Source organism: Schistocerca gregaria, chromosome 7, assembly GCF_023897955.1.
Source record: "Schistocerca gregaria isolate iqSchGreg1 chromosome 7, iqSchGreg1.2, whole genome shotgun sequence".
NCBI classification, from domain to species: Eukaryota; Metazoa; Arthropoda; class Insecta; order Orthoptera; family Acrididae; genus Schistocerca; species Schistocerca gregaria.
In genome coordinates, this window is record NC_064926.1 from 22,554,732 (window position 1) to 22,577,880 (window position 23,149).

Sequence of the window (23,149 nt, forward strand, 5' to 3'; positions counted from 1 at the left end):
TCCACAGGACATGGGAATCAGGCGTTTGAAATACATTTCCTACAAACACAAGGGGACGTACCTGTGCTAGGAATTTCAGTTCCTCCACATGTGACCTGAACCCATTAATGTTCCACTGTAGGGCGGGAGCCATCTATCATGGAGATAGCTCTTTCATCCTGTCTTTCTGCCAAGGAGGGTAGCGCGCAATGGATGTAGGCTAGTTCTGGGGCGTCTGAAGAAGATTCGAAAGAGGCATAGGAGAGGATGACATCGACATCGTCGTACTGTGCACTTCCCGTCTATGTCAATGGGCGATTCCTGCCTCTCAACTTCTACTTTATTTGTCTGAGGCAGCTTCAGGGCCACAATCGCGGTAGTAGCAACGCTGGATGGTGGACAAAACTGGATCTTTGGAGGGGCAAGGAGTCCCACAAGGTGAGAAACCGTGGCCTTTTCTGAAGTTCGAGGTGGACTGGCAGGCTTCGAAGTAACTGCAGCAACACAAGTGCACTGACAAATGCAGATACTAATGTTGACACTAGCAACTTCCAGTTGTGTAGCAGTTTCGGTTTTCTGGACTGTCTGTTTGAGAATGGAAGCAAAGGAGACAGCAAACGCGAGTGTCTGCATGTCCTTGACACCTTTTTGGTTTCACCATACTGGATGCGCTTTGTCGTTGTTGATTTTCCGTTCTTCAATGAAGATACTGCAATCCTTACTCCAGACAGGGTGATGCCCAAAGCAACTCATACACTTTGGAGGAGAGGTACAGTCAACGCCATCCTGGGCAGTTTTATCACATTTGTCGCAAGTGGCATCTCCCTTACAACTAAGAGTACTTTGCCAGAGAGCTGGCATTTAAAGCAGCATGCCAACAATGCCTTCCTGGGACGACGCAGCTTACAATTCTTCTTTGAGAATGTTAACTAGATCCCTGCAAACCACCACTGTAGTTCAAGGTGTCGTGCCATTCAGTTTCTACCACATACTCCCCCGAGGCACTGAGCTTTCTGGATGTTCTTTACTTGTTAGGAAATAGTTGTTTCTATCAACAGTGCCCATTTCGCAAGCGCTTGACAGATTTTAAAGTTCCAGCGATGCCCTCTAAACCTTTTTATATGTAGAAAGCTGAAACTTTCCTAAAGCTGCCCTCTTTCCGTTCAACTGTAAGAAGCACATTCTGGGCACCAACATGAGAATGAAAGGCTTCGTGTAATCAGGAAGTCAGGAGGACTGGCTAAACAAACCCTTTTATTTGACTGGGTGTTAGCATCTACCAGCGGCCCACCCTTTTCGCTGGAGGAGAAGGAGATAATTTCGAGGGTTGCATCTCGGTCCCACGAGCAGGTAGGGAAATGAAAGTCTACCTAGACAGAGCCCCACGTGCCTAAGTGTGCCCTCTACAACTGAGGCGCGGCAGGATCCGCAGAGCTTACCCGCTGACGACTGCCCCACCTCAACAAGCATGCACCTCATCGGCCCCAGCATACTTCGAGACTGGAGAGTTTCCTGCAGAGGTTTCTATCGTCCTCGCGATCCGGGTGGTCAAGCCAAGATCCCCCTTATCTGTGACACAACGGTCCAATGTTGCGTCGCACGGTGGTCTTTGAAGCATGCCCAGAGCTTACGGTGACAGATGTCTGGCCGTTCTTATCAGTGATAGCTCAGGAATTATGGGGTCGCCAAGCCCGTACCCAGCAAACGAATGACGGGCCGATGAGGGCTTGAACAAATTAGAGTACATTTACTTTGATTCCTATATTTTCGAGGGCTTCCCACAGTACGTTTCGTTTCCCCTGCCACAAGCCTTTTCGTAGTCTATGAACATATTTCATAATGTAAATTAAACCGTTTTCTTTTTTTGGTTCTTTCTTTGTCACAATATAATGTGCATATGACCTTCCCCCTTTTTACAAGCTCCAAAATAGTCGCGAATAAAGACAATGATCTGGAAATACATATATATTGATCTTAAAATGTAATGAAACATATGTGATTGAAGCAGAGGAAGTCTTACATTATCCTAATATGATTAATCCAAAATGACATCGTCAAAAGATACACACGAAATCAGCTTGGCATGATCGACGACATACCAGGCCACAGCGCAGAAAGAATCATAACTGCACGGCGCTGCTGTTCACAGCAATTGCGGGTGCAGCAACGAACTAAAAATTTTGTTTGTGGCTTAAGCTCGTCAGATGTCGCTGCTGTACACATGTTTAATAAATATGTGCGCCCAATTAAGTAAAAAACATACCATAAGGCAAGCCTAAGTTTTGTATATACACCATCTGAACAAAAATATCCGGACACGGGGTAGTGAACATTAAAATGCTTAGACCTTACGATGACTTGAACTGTTTTGGGGACACTTTCAATTATGTGTCTGAATATCTGTGAAGAAATAGTAGACCATTCTTTCTCAATAATAGAAACTGGAGAAGGCAGCGTTGTTGAATCGTGGGGGTCTCGAGCGAAATCGAAGTTCTAAGACATTCCAAAGATGTTCCATTGGGTTCAATTCGGGACTCTGTGGGTGGCCAGTCCGTTTCACGAATTTTACTGTCCGCAAACCATTGCTTCACAGATGGTGCTTTATGACGGGGTGTGTTTTCTTGCTGAGACAAACAGCCATCGTCACTGTACTGTTACTATACTGTACGCGGTTGACAGTGCTGTAAACTGTAGTCACATCCTTCCGCATTTAGCGTGTTCCCTTAACCGCAATAAGGACAGCAAACTTAACCACGAAAACCAGCCCCAAACTGTAACATCACCTCTTCCGTACTTCACTGCCGGCGCTACACACAACGGCAGGAAACGTTCTGAGGCCATCCGCGTCCGCAGCTCGTGGTCTAGTGGCTAGTGTTGCTACCTGCGGCTGACGGGGTCCCGGGATCGATTTCCGGCCGGGTTGGGGATTTTATATTCCCTGGGAATGGATGTTCGTGTTGTCCTCATCATTCGTGAAAGGGGCTAGATTGGACTGTGTACAGATTGGAAATTTGTACACGCGCCGATGACCGCACAATTGAGCGCCCCACAAACCAAATGAACATCCAGGCATTAGCGACACCGAAACTCTTTCATCGAAACGCCACAGGGGATACCTTTATCATGAGACGAGGTCACTCTTTTCCAGTCATCCACTGTCCAGTAACGTCCATCTTCACACCTTCTTAAGTGTCAGTTGACACTGACAGCAGAGACTGTGGATTGTGAGGAGCTGCCCGACCTGTGAACCCCGTTGTTTTTGGCACCCTACGCACAGCTGCACTGCCGATAACACTCTGCAACACGTGAGGGATTCCTGCAGCAGCTACCATGAGATTTTCTACAACCATCCTCCACAACGCTCGACGGGTCTGTCCGCAAGCACATGGAGACTGGCCAGTCTCTGTTCAGCTGTGTTCGTTCCTCCGCGTTTCCGTTTGACAACTGCACCACCAGGAGCCGACATGGGCGGCGTTAGAAGGGCTGAAGTCACTGAGCCCCTGTGACCGTACCATTCTGCCGTTAACGCTTCGATGCTGACAGCTCAGGAGTCCCTGCCTTCTTTCATACTGGGATCCGCGTAACGTTGTATCTAGTGGCCAGTTTCACATTATTTAGGGGTGAACAGATACCTTAAATTAGATAGTTTACACGAGATTGGTACCTTTTCATTATTTCATTGTTTATTCTTTACGAGATGTACATTATCCAAAATGGTACTTATGGGCCGAAATCGATGTTCTGACGACAATATTTTGTTTTCATCTACTGTAATTTGAAAAAGAAAGAAAAACAAATGATCTTACTTTTCTGCAGCCAGGGTCCAATCTTAACAGGCATTTAGAGAGTTATTCTTGTGTAATTTGTACACAATGACATTATTATTGTTATATGGCGAATATATTAAGGGCTTCATTCCGTTCTTCTGCTACACATCTTATTTGCCAAGAGGTATTCACAAAGATTAGCGGCCTTTGTAAAAGGCTGTGTGACGTATATTTGATCAGTTCTATACTAATATCTAATTTCTAATGTGTGTCGGTTTTCCACGTGCAGCTGCGGAGTTAGAGGCTTGCAGTATATCTGCGTCGAGCAGGGAGGGTGAAATACGGCTCCAGTGCTCAGCGTCTCCTGGGCTGTAGAGTGCGGGCTTGCCACGGTGCGGCGTATGTGGCGTGAGCGAGGCAGTCCTGCAGCCACGTGCGGCTTCCTCAGTGTTGCGTAATGCTGCACGTAATGTCGAACTGTGAGCAGAGGAACAAGAAGTACTTAAAAAGGTAACAAAAGGCTGCCCGCAAGACTTTGTAAATGGACCTATCTTCTGGGAGCGAACTGCCGAACCCTCCCTGTTTTTCCTCAACGGGAGGACTCTGTCGATGGTTGACGACGTGCGCGGGCGACGACCTCGTGGGTGGAGCTGCACGCTAATCAAAGAACAATTATTCTGAGCAAGAAACCCCATAATTAAAATCAATATTGCTGCGAAATCTGCAGATATTTGAAATTAAAATTGATTAGAAGGGGAAATTTTAAGACACACGTTGATGTAACCACAGGAAACGTAAATGGTGCACAAGTTGGTGCTAGCCGGTATGGGCTACCGTTGACAGGCACGTCCAGCCCGTTCGGCAAATATCCCCTCCTTCCAGGGGCTGCTCCACCAGCTCTGTTCGATGCGGGCACGTGCTGTCATTCGTAAGCATGAAGTCGGCGCCGAATGCAGTACTGAAGAAACGTACGGGGGGGGGGGGGGGGGGGGGGGGAGGAGGAGTACTGCGACACGATAGCGTTGAGCCGAAAGTCGACGGTGACCACAGATCTGAAAGTCGGCGGGCCCACGCATCATTGTGCCTCCCTGTCCACACCGTAACACGGGGATCAGCAAAACGATCATGTTTGACAATGTTCCTTCTTTGTTCATTATGTTTTCCCAACTTCCGTCATGTGACGGTATGTCGTGTGCTGTCGCACATGATCGTTTTGGTATTATAGAACGGGGAGGCATAATGTAACATGGCCGCACTGACCTCCAAATCTCTGAACACGGTACACTCATCGTCATTACGATACTGTACTTTTTCCCTATACGTATCTGTTAAGGGTGTACTCAACCCTGACTTCATTTTTATCAATGTCAATACGTGATCGTATCGAACAGTGCACGAGGTGGAGGCCTTAGAATTGGAGGATGTTCGTCCCTCCCCACTTACATTCCATGGACCAGCTGCAGCATGCGCTGGTGAGTGGCTCATCACGCTGGGTACTCCCTCCCACGAGAACTCTTTACCAGACTTGTGGCCAACACGGGTGCACGTTCGAGAGCATGCACTATTCTCCTTAGTGCTCACAGACCCTATTAACAACTATTTTCCGCATTTTGTAATGTTCAGGGGACCATCACAGATCGCGGTGTTGTCAGTGTAATCATTGCCTTTGTCATTTGTGTTCGTCTCATTGCGTATTTCTTTCCGTTACCTTCTGTCTCTACCCTAGCAGTTCTTTCTATGTATGGTCCTAGTTTGGTCGAGCTGTGTTACTTGGCAGCGACGCATCATGGGGAAGTTACTTTTGTCCTTAAGTTTTGCACACCAGTGTAGTTGGTTTTCACGCGAAGACAAGAGAAAAAATAACCCGTCAGACAGCAAGAAAATACATTGGGTTGTCATGCAGTGTTAAGCATCACATCGAAAAAGTAGTTACGAAATTAATTTTTGGTTTGTGAACATAAAATTTTGAGTATAGTGCCGCGTCACATTGTAACATAACCGTCACTGGATAATGCCAGTTTCCTGCCACGGCGTGTAGCCTAGTGTACATAGCAAGCGTGTCGCTTTCACTTATTGCTCGCCATGTTTCTGCCAGGCGGACGGCAGAATGGTTCATATATGCGTCCTTTCCAGATTTTGCCTGTAACGTTACAGAAGGCAAGGTGACCCCTAATAACATAATACCGGCACACATCGGCAACCCGATGGTATTCTAACGAACGAAACCGCTTGTGACACAATAAATGTGTGTCGAAACAGCTGTGCACGTTCTCATATCATCTAATTAAACTTCATTAAAGCTGAACGGATGTGGAACTGAAACTTGTGTGTCGAATGTGCCAAAGAAATTATTTCTTACTTTCATGCAGCAGGATGTTTAACTATGTCGATTTCGCCCCAGTACAAGGACATAGTCGGTCTAAAGACGAAATGGGTCCTCAGAAATTTCACAAATGCATATCTGAAAGATATTTGTGGGACTGAAAATTCTACTCGGGAACCTTCTGAGATATGACCCTAAAGCAGGTCCTGCTGACGGCGATGAAAAGTTACGGAGGAGTGATTCTTGGTCTCGCAGGATTTTGGAACATGCTACACCTCCAGCTGGTCTGCGAAATAAATTGATAGGTTCACTGCGGTATGTTCAGGAAAATGTAGATGTGAGGCCGTCCCATGTAAAAACAGTTTGTCACGAAGAGGTGAATTATTAGCTCGAGGGATTAGCATCCACCACACGGAGAAAATGCCGTGAGAAAATTTTGACGTTGAAGCGAGAGAATGTTGTTAATCTAGCCTCAGTTTCATATGCCCTGAAAATTGCAGAAAAAAGTACTTTCGATCCTCTTACTCTCTGCCAACAAGTTTGTCAAGGAATCTGATTATAACCAGTGAGAACTGTTCAAATTTGAGCTTGCTCTCTTTCCAATGCGTCTCTTCACTGAGGACGGAATCCTCATGAGCACAAAGTCAGCACTATACGCAGCGCTCACTCCGACACAATGAGTGTACTTTGGGATGCGCAGAAAGTGAGTGTGGATACGTCCTACATACAGTTGTGCAGGACACGACTACAGCTGCCACGTGGCTGCTGTATGATGTATATGGACTGTACATAAACACTTCGGAAGTAACGCCATAATAGTTGTCCGTATCCTAATGACGTCCGTTACCAAAGAACCAAAGCATCACACGTTGATGCACAAGGCTCATAAAATTAGTCTTCTGCACAAGAACAGCCGTAGCAGTGTCACACGAATATCTTTTTAACTAAATGACTCCAACAAATAGAATTTCATTTCAACGTTGGTGACTAAAGTGGCTGCAAAGGGCATTGTGGTTAAGCTTGGAAAAGAAGATGCTTGTGTGGTAATAATGAAAACCGCTATAGCAAAGGCTGCTGACTTTGACAACGAAACGATCACAGGTGAAGACACAGCCATCCTGGTATTGCCGGAAGCATTAGTCACGTCCCAAAATGACATCTATTGCCGGAAGCGTGGAGGGGTAAGTCCCCCGGAGTTCTGTACCCGTCAGCATAATTTAAATACAATCCACAGGATATTTTCTTCCTGCAGTAACCGGGTGTGCCATTACTTCGATTCCCTAGCATGAAAAACCTTCGTTATTTGTCGCTTTCACGAGGCTTTAGCAGAAATAAACATCACAGTGAAGGTAGGTGGGAAACATTTCTTGATGATAAACGTTGATTATTACAAGCACCTACCACTAATGTTTTTTAAAAAAAAGATGTAGTCTACACTTAAAATTATAATGTTAAAACCTGGTTTTCTTGCAGTTATTTTGATATTTTGAGAATTCTGCCGTTCCACTGAAGCTCCGGATTTTGGTTTGTATTTGGTGTAAAAATACGTTTGACAAGTGCTAACTGTAGAAAATTTTAGTTGTACAACAGAGGTCTGAGTGCTTTTTGTCACAAGACGCACAGAAAAAAATATTATGAAGCGAAAACTGAAAAAAATGCCAAAATTTGGCGGTTTTTGTGGTTCACCGCAAGTCAGCACTTGGCTGCTACACTTCACACAATCCACATACAACGCGCTAAAAGTTTTTAAAATTCTGGTCTATTTTAAGATCCAATGAACCTGCCAACTGGACTGCAAATGTCGTTTCGGAACGCTACGCCCAATTATTACACAGTGTGGTGTCAAATCGACGTGACGACGCAACACAGTCAAGCAGCAAAGCACGAATACTGCGTCCCAACATTCCAGTAATGCGTCCCCTACTCATATCCATTATCTTACATTTATCCACATTCAATGCAAGCTGCCTTTCATCTCATCTTTATATTTCGCGTATAAGGTGGCTCTAGATTGTCAATAATATTGTGCAATTTTTTATATTCTGCTATGTTACCGACCGTCTATAAGATTGAAGATTGTCCAATATATTGTATGATATATTGACGAATGTACTGACATTAGATTTTTATTGCAGAAACCTCTTACACTGTATAGCTCTGAATAATATTGTACATCTTTTTCAGCGTATGGTAAACTGTTTGTTTTGATATGTGCCCCTTCTCATGCTACGTATATGAGCCGTTAGGTTAAAGACTCCGGGGCAGCAGAGGAATGGCGTTATTTGGGAGGAGGAGCGGAGCCGGAGATGTCGGGCGAGCGGTCGCCTGCGCCTGCGGCCGCGTTGCAGAGGCAGCTCACGCCGGCCGCCGGAAGCGTGTGGCCACAGGGCGAGCCGCGCCACACACACCTAATGGCGGCTCCGAGCGACGCCGCCGACACCTAACGGCCTCTCCCGATTTTCGGCTCCGTCCGAAAAGTAGCCCGTCTCAGGCTATTGTTGTAGCGGTCTTCAGACCGAAGATTTGTTCGGTGGACCTCTACGAGCAATCCTCTACATCTCTACATACACTGCGGGGGATAGCGATACGCACATATGCAGGTGCGGTAGTGTCGCCTACACGTGCTGTAAAACGGCAGTGCATCGGCGGAGCTGTCGTTTGCACTAGGGTGATTTATGTGAAATGAGTCCGCCGTGATTATGACTGCACTACCGGAATTAACAGACTTTGAACGCGGAACGGTAATCGGAGCTAGACGCGCGGGACATTCCATTCCGAAAAGCGTCACGGAATTCAGTATTCCGAGACCCACATTGTCAGGAGTGCTGCACCGAGAATACCAAGTTTCAGGCGTTACGTCTCACCGCGGACAGTGCAGGCGTCGACGGCCTTCACTTAATGACCGACAGCAGTGACGTTTGCGTGGAGATGTCAGTGCTAATAGTCAAGCAACACTGCGAGAGATAACCGCAGAAAGTCAAAGTGGGACGAACGACGAGGCGAACGTATCCGTCGGGACACTGCTGCGAAATTTTGCGTTAATGCGCTATGGCAGCAGCAGTGGGTTCCCCTGGTCCAGCTGAAGCAATCGCTGATGCAAAACGGTTATGTTCGGCTACAATGGGATTTTCGCGAATGGGCGACAGTCGTGCGCGGTGGGTTTGGAGATCATTCTCGGCAGTTCGAGCGAAAGATCTGGCGACCCAGATCGCCCGACACGAATCCGACCGAACATTTATAAGAGATAATCGACAGGTCGGTCCGTACACAAAATCCTGCTGCGGCAACACTTTCGCAACTGTCGCCGGCTGTAGAGGCGACACGTAGGCGACTTCCAGACACTCGTCGAGTCCGTGCCGGGACGAGCTGCTGCACGGCTCCGGACAAAAGGAGGCCCGGCGCCGCGTCACACCTTTGTCACCTCAGTGTGCACTGCGAGCCGCGACGTTCTTCAGCAACACGTTTGTCCACCTTTGCAACACAGCATAGTAGCGATTCTGCATGGCACGAATTCGACAAGTCCTTGGTCAATTTCTGAATGTATGCGGCAGCAGGTACCTTAGCTCAGATCAAGGGCCGATGGTTTGTGGACGAAGAGCCGGCACCCGACAGCGTCCCGGCGGGTTCCGCCGGGTTCAGATCGGGCGAATTTGGTGAAGGAGACATCAAAGTAAAGGGTAATACGACCGCTAATTGTCATCTGGCGATCAGGGTGGGAATCAATGGTCCGCTGTTTGCTGACGATGCTGTGATGTACGAGAAGACGTCGCCGTTGAGTGACTGTAGGAGCATACGGGGTGACAGAAAATTTCGAGTTACTCTCATGAACGACAGGTAGCTGTAAATGTAGAAAAGTTATTCTGCCGCTTAGCACAATCACGTTATTTAACCACCTGGGCGCACCGTTGCGAAGCGATGTGAAATAGAACGACCGTGTAAGGATTGTAATAGGGAAAAGCCAACTGTCTACTTCGGTTTATCGTGTGAATTTTTGAGAGGTGTAGTTCATCTGTAAAGGAGGTAAGATGCAATGCACTAGGGCGACCTCTTCCTAAGTACTACTGGAGTATTTGATATTAGCACCAGGTTGGATTAAAGGAAGACATCGAAATGATTCAGAACCAGGCTGCTAGATTTGTTATCGGTAGGTGCGAACAACATGCAAAAGTTACGGAGATGCTTTGGGAACTCAAATGGGAATCCTTCTAGGGAAAGCGACGTACTTTTCGATGAATACTGTAGAGAAAATTCAGAGAACTAGCATTTGAAACTCACTGCAGAACGATTCTTCAGTAGAGATTTGGAGGACCGGTTTCTACAGGATATTGAGAAGTAGCCTAGTACAAGCTCCAGGCAAGCGACCCACCGACATTGTGTAAGCCGCAGTATGATGATGTGTGTCCTGTATGGCAACCGGTTTTATCTCAATCACCTGCAACGAGTACAACTCATACGAGCAGCACATTTCCCTCTACGGGACGTATTTGGTCGATGGTTTTAGCAACAGACCATCACAATTATGGGATCCCTGTTACCGGTCCTCTTTACCGGCAAAGTAGCCTCTACCAGAACTGCCATAATTAATCTGCGTAATTGTCATCCGTGGGCTACAGACACGGCGCATGGTCAGAGGAACTTGCATTCTTCAGCGTCATCTACCGTTGCAACGATGCATTTCCGGGCACATGTTCACAGGACCTTTTTCCTCCATTTCCAGTCGGGGGTCCGTCCCTGCAGTTTGTCGGTTTAATTTATGTTCACCCTGTGGACAGTCGTTTTTCCCTCGCTCTATTTGCGAGTAGAGGAGGAAAGCAGGTGACTAGTAGTGGTACAGGGTACCCTCCACCATGCACCGTATGGTGGCTTGCAGACTATGTACACAGAACTAGAACGTGAGTTCATTACCGCCGAACGATGTGATCACATTCGGGGAAGACGGGTGCCTCGCCGCTTTGGAGATGCTAGTTCTGAGGTGCCGCGCTGTAACAATCTGCCCTCTGTCAAAGAGTCGCTCAGGTCAGTAGATTTCCGGTTTTGCGACACCGTATCGTCGCTAGAATGGTCCCCTATTCGCCTCTGCTCCACTGGTGTACTTTCCTCACAACGTCACCACGCAGCATTCAGCTTTGGGCAGTGGTCAGTCATCATGTTTTAGGTCATCACTCCAACAACCTGCTCACCGCAATCAAGACTTGGTATCCCTCCCCAATTTTTATCCACAATACACCCTCCATTAAGAAATTAATTATTCCTCGATGTCGCAGGGTCTTCTCAGCGATCCCTTCTTTTAATCAAGCTGTGACCATAAATTCCTTTTCTCCCTAGTTCGGTTCTCTTCCTCCTCATTAGAAGCCGACTAACGAACCTAATCGTCAACATTCTTCTCGTAATGCTTTTATTCTCTTCTTTTCAGAAGAGCTTGTCGTCTGCGTTTCACTTCCTTACGAGCTCCACTCCAGACAAATACGTTCAGATAAGATCTCCTAACGTCAATTTGATTAGAACGAGTTTTTCTTTTTCCCAACCGTTTTTCTTGTTATTACCAGCTGGCATTTTGTATCGTCTCTGCCTCCCCGCCTTCATTTACATCTCTGCCCAAGTAAAAGAACTCATTTCTTACTTTTAGCGTAATTACGTAATTTAAACTACGGCATTGCCTGATTTAATTCGACTACACGATTGTTACCCTTGATTTGTCGAAGTTGAGCTCTTAATTCATAGCCCTTTTCAAGACACTACCATTCCGTTCCACTGACCTCACAAGTCTTTAGATGTGTGTGACAGAATTACAATGTTACCGGCTTGCTTCAAGATTTTAGTTTCTTCTTCTTAAACTTTCATTCCTTTCCCAATTTTCTGCTCAGTTTCCTTTTATCTTTGCTCAACGGACAAATCGAATAATATAGGGGGATTGGCTGCAACCCGATCTCACTCCCTTCGCAGCTATCGCTTTCCTTTCACGTATTTAGATTGTTATGAGTGCAGTCTCGTTTCCGTACACAAGCTGCACAAGTGGGTAACCGCCGGTTCCCTGCATGTTTTTGCTGCTACACCCAGAATATCAAAGAGTGTCTTCCAGTCAACATTTTCAGAAGCTTTCTCTTGATCTAAAAATGCTATTAACGTAGGTTTGGCTGTCTCAGATCGCCGATTTGCCCCGTGCACGAGCACAGGATGTTGTTTGTACGAGACAGTGGCTCCAGTTAGATGCGGCCGTTTCTTCCGGCAGTTGTGAATGGGTCCACTGGCTGTCGGTCACACTCGGCACGAGGACCTCCTCTCAGAGGCTCTCAGTTCGTTCATTACCGGAAAACTCTAGTTTGCCCAGCTTTCTGGTGAGCGCATTTTCCAAATTTATTAGTAGCATCCGTCTGGGGGGCTTATGTAACTTCGAATGTTCCCAGAATACTAGAAGGTGAACCCGAAGCTCCACCGACTAAATTTCGGAAATTGTTCAGTAATTTGCCTGACAAAAAAAGAAAGTGGAGCACTAAGAAGACGTGGTTGGACGTCACACACACACATACACGCACACACACACACACACACACCATCATGGGGTATGTAAATTGTTACAGCTGCAGTTGTCTGTCACTGGCAGAACAGCAACCAGAGTGCACTAGCGTTGTTCGTGTTTATTGTTGCTATCAGACCTTGTGAGATAGCGGGCGTCCACAGCGTCAGAGACTGAGGAACCACTGTGTACGACACGGGCATGCCGTGTACTCGTGTGATACAGCGCTATCAACATCTCAAACAGCTTGAAGGCAGTTTCATTTTGAATGAATATTCAGATTTTTGAGCATCCGACGGTGCGTTCGGCAGCAGCCGGGCTGCGAACCACGCACTCCAGAGAGCAGCGTTCACTGTGTCCGTGCGTCGGCTGCCGTCACTACCACCACACAGACGACTGCGCTTTCAGCAGTGTCCTCGGCGGGAGCGCAGGCTGCTGATGCCTGGCGTCGCACTGTGTCGAGCGACAAACAGCGGGTCTGCGCTGGCATCCGTGACCACCGTTGGCTGGGGACGACTTTCATTTTCACCATCTTTTGCAGAGGCACACTAGTGTTGCTCGTAGAGTGACGCCGTGCGGAACCATCGGATGAGACCCCGAGTGACGGCCGGCAGTGGCTGACAGGACGACGCAGCATCGCAGACATCCTGCGCCCTCTTGTGTCACTTCTCAACCGACATTATCGTGGTGCTACTTCTCAACAGAGCAATCATCGTCCACACGTGGTACAGGTTTGAACGAACTGTCTGTGTGATGTTTAGCTACTAACGCGACCTGCTAGATACACAAATCTGTTGCTGATAGAACATGTTTGGGACCGACTCAGATGTCAATTTCGTCCTGGTGCCAATGTCCAGGCTGTCGAGGACCAGGCACAAAAGCTGTGGGCCTTCTTGCCTCAGGAGAGGATACATCGGCATTATCAATACATTCTGGATAGATGGCAACATCAGTCCTAATTACTGGAATCCTTTATTTTACAGATCGATTTCGGTCACTGTGTGACCATCTTCAGAGCAAATTATTCGAACCTTGTAGACCCGCATCATAATAGCACAACATTTTCTACGAGGTGTAGCACGTACTGTGATGATTACTTCCAACATATGTCTTCACTTTTATTGCAGTCAATAATTTTTAATAATGGTTCAAATGGCTCTGGGCACTATGGGACTTATCATCTTAGGTCATCAGTCCCCTAGAACTTAGAACTACTTAAACCTAACTAACCTAAGGACATCACACAACACCCAGCCATCAAGAGGCAGAGAAAATCCCTGACCCCGCCGGGACTCGAACCCGGGAAACCGGGCGTGGGAAGCGAGAACGCTACCGCACGATCACGAGATGCGGGCAATAATTTTTAAATTTACAGAAGAGCCTAACTTGTAACCTTACCACTTGTCGATCCAACGTACGTACTGGTTAGTGGACTCATACTGCTAAATTGTTTCTAAATGTGACTCGATTTGGTACTCACTGAAATAACATCACATGCCATCTCAACCGGTAAACTTTCGTTTCGATCCGACCTCCCGTCCTGGGTGTTTCACTTTCTTTGTCGTTAAGCAGTGTCTGTCGTTTCGTTTTCACATGATGACCTGCTAATTCTGGTACCTTTTAAAACAGAATTTTAATTCGTAACCTGATTTCATGACACCACCATTCCGTTACCCAGAAAAAAAGTTTAAGTCTCGTCGCTAGCCTCCAAGTCCAATTCTGTGCGATAACAGCTGTGCACTGTCTAGAAAGCTGGTTATTTCGTTGCGTAGTTTATAATATCGCAGAATTTGTTGCTCACATCGTCAGCGGCATGTAGACGGTAGAGCTGTGCTCCACTCAGCATCGTGTCCGTCTCCATAATCTGCACAACGCCCACTTAGTTAAAGTCAACATTTTACTTGGACGATCTGTCACCTTTCCGGTCAACACTCTTTTTTTCTTTATTCTTGCCATTGTCATTGCGTTTAGTGGCGTTAACAACAATCCATACGGCTGCCGCGAAGGCGTTTTCTGCGGACACTTTGATCTGGGGCGTGGCTGTACCTATCCGTGCGGGCAAGGCACTCCGTGCTACGGCTGGGCATATTGTTCGATTCGTAGAACCACAATAAGAACATCTCCAAGAACGTGGAACATCTCGGAAAACTAATGCGCATCATAAGCACTAACAAAAGAATTGATGCGATCTTAAATGAGATGTTTCTCAAGGGTGTGGGGAAAAAGCCATAAATTTTACATGTTTTATACCATTTACACTTTATTTTATAAAGCTGAACACAAACAGTTGACTTTATAGATTCCGAAGTCCGTAATACAGTTCACAGGCTATTGTAGCCAAACATCGTCAAAATAAAAACAATTTAAAGGCTTACTTTCACATGGCGCATTACTTCGTTGAACCTGTGCCGAGGTCAAATAGTACACAGCGTTAACACTACGTGACGTGGAGAATTGTAAGCACTTTAACTGACTATACTAGAATTCTGTCAGTGCAGTAGCAACTGGCTACCTCAGACATCTCTTAAACTGTGGCTTTATTGATAATGAGATTTTCACTCTGCAGCGGAGTGTGCGGTGGTATGAAACTTCCTGGCAGATTAAAACTATGTGCCGGACCGAGACTCGAACTCGGGATCTTTGCCTTTCGCGGGCAAGTGCTCTACCAACTTTTTGTTTTGTTTTATTCTTTTAAATTTATGCAGTGGCGGGGATCGATCCCGGGACCGAAGACGTTTCAATTACGAATCAAGGACGCTACCCCCTTTTTTTATTTTTTTTATTTTTATTCCTTTTAACAGTAAGGAACAGAAAACTAGTAAGTGCACTCGTTCCGTCGAGTTGGGGACGCACGTAATTAAAACCATACTAATAGTTGTAGAAAAGGGCATAAAGAAAGAGAGCAAAGTGCGGGGCGAAGGAAATCATGAAACAAAACTGAAGGGTGGAATCCATACCACCATTAACAAGTGCTACATCTTGCACCGGATGGGAAAACTAAAACTGCGAAGACCTTTTCGCACCGGGGACAAAAAGAGGAAATGGGACAAATACTGCTGCAGAGTGTGAGGGTTCACAACGAAACTCTCCATCTGCTGTATCATCCAGGTATGACTTCTCGTAATGATGAAAGTAGATCCCACGTTGTACCGTGTAGTGTTCTATTATCGTATTGTAATTTTAGCTTCTCTTACCCGTGATGTTCCAGCTACGTGGAGGGTCGTGGAACGCACTCCACAAAAAATTGGAAAAATGTTGTCGATACTTTGGGTTACGGAGGATCTTGCAATGCCGTTCCTGCAAATAGTTCCAAAAGTCTAAAGAGTCCTTAGTGCCATCTTGAAACAAATAATGCACTGCATGTCCACGAAGCCACGTCATTGCATTAGTTTTAGTGCGTGGGTAATACGTTTCATCCGGGTATAAGATAGTCTTGGGGTCGATATGATGCGGCGTTACCCGAAGGAAGTATGCTGACATTTGCCTCACTAAGTGCCACACTGCTGTAGACTCGCCACAGCTAAGACGGTGTTCATCGTTGTCTTGAACGCCACAGCTCGTGCACATGGGTGAGTCTACCATGTGGATCGCATGTAGCCTTGATCTGGTCACCTGCTTACCGTTGACAGTGATATACCACATCGCCGTGACGTCAGTGTCTAGTGTTACGTGGTGAATTGTCCTCCACACTACTCGCCAGTTGACGTTTGGGTGCTTCCTCTCCACGACGTTATCGGGTCGTCCACGTTGCAGGACCCTATAAACAGTCTTTGCCGTCGCCAGTTGAGTCGCTGGTAAGGCAAGTCGAACGTAACTGAGTTCGAGGTAAAAGACACCGATGTAGAAGAGCGAAGAGGGGATGTGGTGTATCGGCACAGGCGGCAACAGGGAGTGCGGTGCTAGTTCTTCTATTAACAAACTGGTCAGACTGTCCGGACGGCGGTGCCATAGTTTGACTAATGTGCTCACAAATAGGGCGACCGCTCTGTCATAAACGTGATAAAGGCCAAGCCCTCCCCGATCCCGGGGAAGGGTGAGAGTCTCATATTTGATCTTGAAGAGCATTCCAGAACTCACGAAGGACCCAAAGCCGCAAGTATACGGCGAGCTAACATCACCGGTATAGGTAATATCTGGGCGTAGTGCGGAATGCGTGACGCTAAATGTGTGTTGGACGATATCCAGGGCTCGTAGGCGGTTGTTGGCAATTCCAGTCCGAACATTTCGTAAAAGCCGTCGAAAGTTGTGAGCAGCGGTCCGTCGTATATCGTCTGTAAAGTCAATGCCGAGACATTTCAAACTATCACTGAGCTGTAAGGGGGTGACACTGTTCTCAGACAATCCGACCCCGATGTTCATCGCCACCGATTTTGCGACGTTGATACGACTACCAGTGGCCATGCCATATTTCGCTATCCAAGTTAGTGCGCTAGCGGTGTCGTCCCCGTTGCGGATGACAATCACCAGGTCGTCAGCGTACGCTTTACATCGGAAAGTGTGGCCTCGTAACGCCATACCCGTTAGTCGTTGGCGCAGGCCGCAGAGGAGAGGTTCCATGGCCACAGCGTAAAGTAAAGTGGACAGAGGGCAGCCTTGGCGTATCGATCGAGAAATGGTGAGGGGCTGCGAAGGTCGGCCGTTGACGATCACCTTGGACGTCGCGCCACGGAGTAGTCGCATGACGACAGTGACGAATGGCTGTGGGTACCGCATATGTTGGAGGACCGCTTCCAAATAGTTGTGGTCCACTCGGTCGAAAGCTTGACTAAAATCGATGGCCACCAGTGCACCCTTCAGACGACATGCCCTCGCCAGTGAGATCAAGTCACGATATTCGCTGAGTGCCGTTTGAATATTATTGTCGCCTCCTAATGACGTCTGATCGGGTGAGATAACATTGCTTAGGGTCTGGCGTATCTGCGCCGCCAACAGTCGAGAAAATATCTTGAAGTCGCAGTTCAATAGCGTCAACGGGCGGTAGTCCTGCAGTCGTGAGCCACCGGACGGTTTGTGAATAGGAATAATCATCCCTTCCACAAGGGCCGCAGGGAGCGGCACGTCCGGGGATAGTTCGCGACAGGTCCGTCCATCGGGAGGCTAATAAATATTGAAAAGTCCGGTAAAATTCCAAGGGGAGGCTATCAGGACCCGGAGACTTGTTGACAGCTCCTTTTCTAATGGTGTTGATCACTTCTTCTTCTGTAATTTCTTCCATCAAGGCCGCTTCTATTACCGGGGTGACGGTGCCGTAAATCGTCTGAGAGACGTCCTCCAGTGCTGTCGGATCAGGGGTCTGAGCGGAATAGAGCTGGGAATAATGATTGTAGAACGCTGTGTTTATGTCTTGTTGCGTGGTGAGGCGATGTCCGTCCTCCGTGTCGATGAAGCGTATCAGCGCTCGTTGGCGTCGTTTACGTTCACGAAGGACGTGGAACATTGACGGGCGTTCGCTAGGTATCCGATCCTGCGTCCTCGAGCGGATGACTACTCCCTCTAGGTGGCGTCGCACATGAGCGAGGATCTGAGCCTTAGCACGGTGGACCGCCGTTTGTCGTTCCGGAGACGGCGCCATAGCATCGCAGTCGCGCAGGACCCGGAAGTAAAAGTCGAGTGTATGTCTTCGCCAAGTATCGTGGTCGCGACCGTAGGTTATCAACGTTCGCCTCAGTGCCGGTTTGGCGCAGTCCAACCACCAGCGGATCGTTGTGGGATATGCACGGAGGCGATTTTCACACGAATGCCACGTATCCTCAACGGCTTGGCGGCAATCCGGGTACGACAGGTGAGCGATGTTTAATTTCCACGGGCTGCGGCTTCTCCACACTTGTTGCCGCCGCAGGGTGACGGCACAAATGTAAGCTGAGTGGTCCGAGAATGCTGCAGGCCACAGTTCTGCATCATGTGTTCCAGCGGCGAGAGAGCGTGAGACATAAATCCTGTCGATACGACTGGAAGAGTGACTCGTGAAGTGCGTGAATCCCGGTCGGTGGCCGTGAAGATGTTCCCAAGTGTCCACCATCTGCAGGTCTCGAATTAGCGTCTCGAGTTCCGGGCACGGATTATGTCGTGGGAGTTGGTTTCTGGGCGACAGTACGCAATTGTAGTCACCGCCTTGGAAGAGCGGGGCGACGTCTTCCGCAAAGAATCGTGAACGTTCGCGACGTTTGTCCGTCCCGGAAGGTGCGTAGATATTGATAAGGCGGACACCCAGTACTGTGAGTGCCATTCCTCTTGCCCCAGGCAGAAACAGGATATCGTCCGCCACTATCCATTCCCGAAGAAGTACAGCGACACCGCTGCCTGTTGGGGAAGCTGGAGAGACGCAAGCATCGTAACCGTACATGCCTGGGAAGTCGTCGACGTACACTTCCTGGAGGAGGGATATGTCGATGGAAGCTGAGTTCAACATATCCTGAAGCAAGGATAACTTAGCGCGCGTCCGTATAGTGTTGATGTTTATTGTTGCAATGCGATAAGTTTGAGGTCTATCCACAGCATCCGTGTTGGCCATCAGTACCCCTGTAAGGCTGTCTCGTCATTCTAACTGATGGCGGGAAAGGGTCAGCACTGGTGGGGTAAATTTCCCCCCGTGTCGTCCGACACGATGGGCAAGGTGTGTGCCTCACAGTCGTCTGCCCAGTCGCCATGAAATACCATCGGCTGTTGGTGGCTGTTAGTGGCTGCTGCGGCACTCGGCGCTGACTCCATCGGCTCTGCTGGCTGGGAATCGGCAGCGGCTGTCTGCTTGTGATACTGCTGTTCTGTGGAGTCGGAGGGGCTGAAGCCGTTACCACGGCGATCTGTTGAGTTTGAAGTTACAGCGCCCTCTGTACCGCCGGTACCGTCGTCGGAATTTCCACAGTCCATGGCAGACGATCGCTGCAAACACTCGTCCGATGGAGCACGCCGCCGTCTCTTGTGTTTTCGCGGGGAACGCTGTTTACGGACGTGTGCTTTAGTATCTGAATGTGGGTGGATTTCTTCAGCTGCTCCGGTGTCTGGAAGAAAAGCCGCTGTCGGCAGAACCCGTGGGTCAATGTCCATCCTGGCATCTACGCCTTCTTGCAAGGTCGGTCGGTGATTATCTTCAGGTGGGGGTGCCGTTGTAGAGGCCGGATCCTGTACTGCAGAAGCCATTATGTTCTCGCCATCGGGGGCGGCTATCGGACTAATGTCGTCAGCATCGGTAAAGGTTGCTGCCCGTGTAACTTCGGCGTAATTGAGAGGAAGGGTCGTCACCGTAGAAGGAATCATAGATTCACCTGTCGGGATTTGAGTAAGCCGTCGTCGGAGACAATCCGAACGGACGTGCCCTACTTGGCCACAACCAGAGCAAGTGCGTGGCTGACCGTCATACATAATGATCGCCCTACATCCGCCGATGACAAGATATGACGGAACATGTTTGGTCAATTCAATTTTAATCTGTCGTACCCCGTTAAGAACGGGGTACGTTGTAAAGGTGGTCCAATTTTCGGCCATATGGCTGATCACTCTGCCGTAGGGCTGGAAAGCCGGTGGTACTTCAAAAGGGAGTTCGAAGACGCGTATCGTACGTAGGCCAAGCCCCGCGTGATCGATAGAGACCGCCCCAATATGGCCATCAGAATGTTTGAATTTAATACCGTTGGCATGTGCGCTCACGATTGTGTTGCACACCTCGTCAGTTACTAGCTTGACGTAGACAACACTGCTCGTGATAGAGAGATGGATACCAATTATGTCTCGCGGGTCAATTTTAACGTCGTCACGAAGGAAACGTTCCACTTCAAAAGCTCGCGGTCGTGCATGATCGGGTTGAAAACTGATCTTGATGGTGGTTTGTCTGTATGAATGTGCCATGTTGCGTCGGTAGTGATGGACGCTAAAGTAGCGACAACGCAGTAGTAAACAACTACGAGCACTCGCGACCGCGCGGACGGGACGTAAACAAGACGTCCTCGCCGCAGCGCTGCGGAAAGCAGACTGTTGGTGATATGAAACTTCCTGGCAGATTAAAACTATGTGCCGGACCGAGACTCGAACTCGGGATCTTTGCCTTTCGCGGGCAAGTGCTCTACCAACTGAGCTACGCAAGCACGACTCACTACCCCGTCCGCACAGCTTTACTTCTACCAGTATCTGGTCTCCTACCTTCCAAACTTTACAGAAGCAGTCCTGCGAACCTTGCAGAACTAGCACTCCTAGAGCACTTGCTCGCGAAAGGCATAAGTCCCTAGTTCGAGTCTCGGTCCGGCACACAGTTTTAATCTGCCGGGAAGTTTCATATGGGGCTTTATTACTATCTACTCTTTCTATAGTTGCTGCCACGCTATTGAAAATGGGTCATTCTACACAGCAGATACTTTTCTTGACCTAAGTGAATTGTTTTAAGTCTGTAAGAAAATAATTAATATTCCAGGTATTGATTCAGTGATCTGAGCTCTTGGTCTGAAACGGAGATACATGTATTAATTATGACACTTCAGTAATTAGTATATATCTGAGGTCCTTGAAGTTATTGAACACATGATTCGTATTACTGGACAGAGAAAAATTTAGCGGTGCTCGAAGGGACACACTAAAATATAATATCGTATGACATTGTGAAGTGAAAGTGAGCAAAGTATGATAACATTTGTAGAAACGAAAATCGAAATATTCAGTCCGTTAAGTGATGTTAATTCGCGAATCTCATTCATATCTCAGTAGCAATCTCTAGTTCCTTCCACTGGCACTCGAGCACATGAACTTCAGTGTGTGATCAGTTTACTGACAATACGAGCATGTTTGAACGGAACAGCGATATCCGTTCATTAAACACGAGCACACGAGCGATCTTCATGTTGCAAGTACCTTCCCAAATGCTCTCCAAAAAATTGTGCGGCACACAGCAACGTTACTCAATTTTCCATTCGCTTCCGTAGAATCTGAAGGATTTTCCCCTGGGGTTTACTTCTATTAACTGCAACAGTACCGTTAGCCAGATGACCGGAGTTACGCAAACGTAGTGAAGAACAGAAGAAACGAAACCATCGACAAACTTAACATTAAAATAACTGGCGAGGTGCTGAGAGGAATGGCGCACTGGGAGTTCTATAGAAAGTTAATCATGTATATAGACAGTTCATTCATTCCGGGAATCGAGAACGTCGCCCAGTTTTGCCTGTAAATGATACTGATCCTGGCAAGATATCGGTCCCAAGAATTCCAACATTTTAGAGAACGTTTTAATTTCAATAATATAAATGTGACAAAAGGTATGCAAGCGGCATGAGACCATTATTTACAATAATCGGTAGTTCTCCACTCATGCTGACTGGGTCGCAGTGGTCAAAGTCAAACATCAGGCGAGAATTGACTTTGTTGCTCGTACGATGCGTTTAGAAATTTACCGATCTCATACGTTCGAGAGTTATTGCTGCAAGCAGAGGTGACGTTCAAAGCTGTATGTGAAACAAACATTTGCAAACTAGTTGTTTCATATATAACTTCAAACGCCATACTTCTATGCAAAAATCGCTCCTGGAATTTTGCCGTTCCGTTGAAGCTCTGTGTTTCGGTTAGTATTTGGTGTGAAAATACTTTTTTCCAGTGTAAATTGTAGAAAATTTTACACTGTAGAAAAAAGGTCTGTGTGCTTTGTGTCGTAAGAAGCAAGTAAAAAACATTATAAAGCGATAACTGAAAAAAAGACAAAATTTGGCGGTTTTTGTGGCTCACCGCAAGTCAGCACGGAGCTCTTGAGGTCTAAAAATTTAGTGCTACACTTCACAACATGTATATACCACACGTTGAAAGTTTTCAAAATTCGGAACTACTATAAGGTCCAGTGAGCCTGACAACTGGACTGTAAATATCATTTTGCAACGCTACGCCCAAATATTGTGTAATGTCAGACAGACGTAACACAGTCAAGCAGTACACCGCGAATACTGCGTCCCAACATTACAGAAATGCCTCTTCTACTTATCCGCATTAACTTACATTTATCCACATTTAAAGCAAGCTGTCCTTCATAGCACCTTTTAAAGGTGAACGAAAATACTTCGTGTACAATGCGGCTCTAGACTGTCAATAATATTGTGCAATATTTTATACTGTGCAATGTTACTATTCGTCTGTGGATAAGATTGAAGGTTGTCCAATATATTGTATGATATACTGTATGATATACTTCGTGTATAATGCGGCTCTAGACTGTCAATAATATTGTGCAAAATTTTATACTGTGCAATGTTACTAATCGTCTGTGGATAAGATTGAAGGTTGTCCAATATATTGTATGATATACTGACGAATCTGCTGAAATTAGATTTTTATTGCGCAAACCTCTTAGACTGTGTAGTTTCTAACTAATATTGAATATCTTTGTCAGCTCAGTCTCATATGCTAGCCTATTTATTTTGGGCGATTTGTCGTATTGCGAAGCCCATATGCCTTCGAAGTCAGCGGAATGCACGTTCATTGATAATTCATGGAAGTATACAGGGTGTCTCAGGAGGTTTGGTCAATCTTCAAGGAAATGAGAGGAACGATAATTCGATCAAAGACACCGAGTAAACATAGGCTCTAAAATGCATACCT

General features: G+C 47.1%; 1 protein-coding gene across 1 annotated transcript in view; it reads right to left on the reverse strand.

The window, feature by feature from the left end:
- LOC126281741 (uncharacterized) overlaps positions 1-23,149 on the reverse strand; it is a 500,256-nt gene that overhangs the window by 122,096 nt on the left and 355,011 nt on the right. The gene's annotated exons all lie outside the window — the stretch shown is intronic.